The 4,439-nt window shown below is 47.8% G+C and overlaps 1 pseudogene across 1 annotated transcript; it reads right to left on the bottom strand.

The window, feature by feature from the left end:
• Nucleotides 1–731: 731 nt before the first annotated feature.
• LOC105811919 lies at nt 732–1,391 on the bottom strand (annotated as a pseudogene). The gene has a single exon (XR_001137578.1). The product of XR_001137578.1 is annotated as a translationally-controlled tumor protein pseudogene (transcript).
• Nucleotides 1,392–4,439: the final 3,048 nt, after the last annotated feature.

The following is a 4,439-nucleotide window of genomic DNA, read 5'->3' as shown; positions in this document are numbered from 1 at the left end:
GGATTAAACTTGAGCCCATTATCCAAAGTGGGGCACCACAAGAGCAGAAGAACGGGATCCATTTGTACTCACCATCAAATTGGTATTAACTAATCAACACATAAATACACATATCAGAACAACATCTATTGGATGTTGGGGAAGGGGGAGGGCGGCGGGAGGAGGGGGGAGGAGGGAGGTGGGGACGGGTATTTGTATACACAAGGAGTGCAATGCGCACTACCCGAAGGATGGACATATTTGAAACATGGACTTGGGGGGGGGACCAAGGGCAACATACGTAACCTAAACATCTGTACCCCCATAATATGCTGAAATAAAAAAAAGAAAAAGAAACAGTATTGCTTTTCTTTTTTTTTTTTTTTCCAACTCTGTTAGTCTCTTTTTATTCTCTTGGTAATCTCTTCCAGAGTTACCACTTCCATTGTAGGTGATGAGATGTGTTAAGGCTCCACTTCAAGTGTTGGCACTATGAGCATGGTCTTTCCCTTTACTGCAACTCAGAATTAAAACTTTTGATTCCTTTTTATATTCCAGTCCCAGAAGTAGTTTCCACTGTAGAATTTATCTGATGACAGTCTTATGCTTTCTAGTAGTGGCCTACAACCAGGCTCTAGCTTCTCCAGGAAAACTATGGGATGGATTTAGTTTAAACATGTATTTATCTAAAAGGCATTCTCTCAAATGAGTTTAAATGCATTTTATTTTTAGACAACCTACATGATATGTTTTTTCCTTAAAAACAATGCCTCCACTCCAAATAAATCATGGTGAAAATAAATGAAGAGCTCAAGATGACATCAGTCCCATTTGTCTTAAGTCCTGATGTTGTGTGGGTGACAAGCAGCAGCCAGTTACGATGACAGGTGATAGATCCAAAGTAATTGCCAAATTTGTTAACATTTTTCCATTTCTAAACCATCCTTAAAGAAAATCATATATGGGGCCACACCATACTCTCGGTAGTCCAGTAGAGCAACCATGCCATCTGGATTCATGTTTTCACCAATTAGCAAGGATGTGTTTGATTTGTTCTGCAGCCCCTGTCATACAGGTTTTACTCTTTCTGGTCTCTGTTCTTCAAGTTTGCCTTCGATTGACTTCATGTAATCTTTGATGTACTTCTTGTAGGCTTCTTTTGTGAAGCTGGTTTCCTGCAAATGATGTTTCATGACGATATCGACACCAGTTATTACTGTGCTTTCGGTACCTTCGCCCTCAGGGCCTTCAGCGGAAGCATTTCCACCAATGAGAGACTCATCACTGTTACCCTCTGTCCTACTGACCATCTTCCCCTCCACCTCCAAGCACAGGCCGTCTGCGATCTCTCGGATCTTGTGAATGTCGGAGAACATCTCATTGTGGCTGATGAGGTCCTGGTAGATAATCATGATGGCAGCTGAAGGGAGATGACAGCAGTGCTAGCTTAGCAGGAGCCCAGAGCTCGGTGAAGCTGGAGCAGCGCTCGGGGGGAGAGGGGAGAGAGCGGAAAAGCAGCATTGCTTTTCTTGTTTTGAGAGCACTGACCATTCGCCCTCTGGTCCCTGTTGAGCAAGGTGCAGAGGCATTTCTAGGGTTTGGCACATTAGTCTCACCAGCACGCTGTGTGGCTATTTCTTCATGGAGTTGTGACACTACAGTAGGGCCACGTTTAGCTGGAGTCTGTGGATACCATTTCTATTTTAATAAGCGAGTCTCCGTTGCTGATCCGATTTTATAGGGAGCTTTTTTCCCATTTCACAGGGTATAATAGGAATCTTGGTCTGTAGGGTAATTGGCTCTGTCCAGTAAGGGCTTCAGTTTTGAGAAGTGCCTGATCCACTGCCAGGAGGTGCCTCTACAGTGGCGAGTACCTTTGGCCTGAGTCTGTGAGCCGCTTACAGCCCAAGCCCGTGGGTAGGTGTTTGCCTGTCCATTTGGTCCAGAGGCTCTAGGATGCAAATTTTGGGATGGTGGAAACTTCTAAGTCTTGCCCTCAGGACATGTGGGACAGCTGAAATAATAGCCTCTTTTAGTTTATCTAGTGTTAGTTGCTCAGGTTCCCACTGAAAAGTGGAAGACTTATGGGCGACTCAATAGAAAGGGTCTGGCCAATATTGGAAGTGAGGAATGTGTTGGCACCAGAATCCAAACATTCCTACCAAATGTTGGGCCTCCTTACCAGTGTGGGAGGTTGGACCTACAGGAGCTTGTCTTTTACATGATTGGGAATAGTTTGTGATTTTGAGTTCCAAATGTAGCCCCCAAATTTAACAGACTGGGAAAGGCCTTTTACCTTATGGGGGGAAGTTTCCCATCCCCTCGCAGTGAGGTGTTCACTCAGGGTCGTGATGGCCTGTGAGACAGCATCCTGGTCAGGTCCAGTGAGGAGGATGCCATTGATACGTCATTGATACATATCCTACGTTCTTCATGATCTGACATCTGTCTCATCCCCTGCCTCCCCGATGTGTACCAAATGCCCCAGTCACTGTGCTCCCCTGGGCTGGAAGGAGTGCTCCTGAGTACACACGTGTACACTTGTCTGTGCATGTGCAAGGACCCTTGTGACAAACACATTTAATGAGAGTCACAATTCCACGTCTGTGGGTGGCCTCCCACAATACATCCCGTGTCAGTTTCCACTCCTTTGTTTGTTTGTTATTCTCTTGAGTCAGGTGGATTAAGCTTCAGTTTCCCTGGTAACCAACTCTGGATCCGAGCTGAGTGACCTGGTGCAGAAGACAGTCGCCAAGACAACAGAATCCATACCGCTTTCCAGCACTAAGGCCCTTCTCCCTCCCACTCCCTGCTTGCATCTCAGGTGAGAATGGGAATGCGCTTTGGCCAAGAGGGAAGGGACAAATGTGTGGTAGGGGGTTCCAGGAGAGGGAGGGACCAGAGTCAAAGAAAGCCTGCTGTCTAGCACTGAGATCCCAGGAGATGATGATGACTATGAAAGTACAGTGTGGTTCTGTCATTTTCCCCAGCAGTACATGGTGCTAGAACCATTTTCTGAGTCCGAGTTCCAGGGATCAGGCCCTGGGACATGGGGTGTGTGTTGTTAAAGGACGGTGGGGCTTGGCATTGCTTGGGGAGGGCAATGACTGGACTTGAAGAGGCCCTGCTCGCCTCAGTGACAACTCTCATCAGTTATTCCACTCTGCGTGTCTGTCTTCTGGTCCCCTCCTCTCTCTGTGCTCTGTCCTGGGGCTCCACATATGAGATGGGATAAAACTGTCCTGGGTCAAAGGAGAAGAGGAGGCAAGGACGCCCCACTCCCACTCTAATGTGGACTGATAAGATGGCAGGCAGAGGAGGAGCCAGAGGAGTTGGTGCACAGGGACCACACAGTCACTCGTGCCCCTCAGAAGCCACGGGAACTTTAGGTTCGTTTATTCACTCAGACTCATCGGTTCTTCATCATGAGTGTCTGCCCTCTGGACTGGATAGTAAGGGCGGAAACCCCATTGGAATTTTGTCTAATCTGGTGTCATCTGCTGCAGTCATGTGACTGGCCCATTGGTATAAATGCTCAACCTGTGTGGTGAAAATGCTTTTTCGGATTTCCACCCCACCTCCCTATTCCTTTCCAAGATGGGGACGGGGTCTCCACGGTAATGGGGACAGGGGGTCTATGACATCTTATGCTGTTTGTAGTGTCCTGGGTCATTTCTGAGGGAAGTGATGACTCTTGTCTCCCGGGTCCTGCTGGTGGTGCTGACCTGCTCACCCATGTCGGTCGCTGGTGTAACTTGCATTTTTTTGTCTCTCATGCTGGCTCCCCGGCTGACCCAGCCTCAGCCCACCTGTGTAGGCACCTGCAGACCCCTCTGAGTCTGGGTCTCATCCTCCACCCTGCCCCTGGCCAGGGCTGTCCACTGCACAGCCTCAGCTGCAGGGTCACCTAGCCCCTAGCCGGGTTAGACTTCCTTCACGGTAGCACCCTCGGCTCTTCAATCAGCCACTTTCCACACCCCCCCCCCTCAGGGAAGGTAGCCCCCTGGGGTCTCACCTACATCATAGTAGGAACCAAGATCAGCTCCAGAAAGGTATATCCCGGAATTGCAGTAATCCCTCTGTCCGAAGAGACTGCTGTGTCATCCTGCAAAGTGATCTCCTCTGAGTCCCGAATATGAATGGGGGCAAAACCTCTCCTTCACTTCTCTACACATCTCACTTGTCTGAAATCAGGCCTCGAGGGGGAAGACTGAGAAGTGAGAACCTTACCTCTGTCCACCACTGCCTCTGTGTCTTCTACTCTTTGGTAGCTGGAACAGAACACTCTTTTTCTTTTGCTTATCTTTCATGATGACACAAGAATTCCCATAGTGTATGCAGCTCATAAAGAGAAGCCTTTAAGATTTGAATTTTCTCTTTAGGAGTAATACATAGGCTAATTGACAAAGCATCATAATATAGGAGGGATCATCATATATTACCATTTTTGTCATCAGCAG

This window comes from Propithecus coquereli, unplaced genomic scaffold (genome assembly GCF_000956105.1).
Source record: "Propithecus coquereli isolate 6110/MARCELLA unplaced genomic scaffold, Pcoq_1.0 Scaffold1059, whole genome shotgun sequence".
In the NCBI taxonomy this organism is placed as follows: domain Eukaryota; kingdom Metazoa; phylum Chordata; class Mammalia; order Primates; family Indriidae; genus Propithecus; species Propithecus coquereli.
Note: the sequence above shows the minus strand (reverse complement) of the source record. Positions and strands in the feature narration are given on the sequence as shown.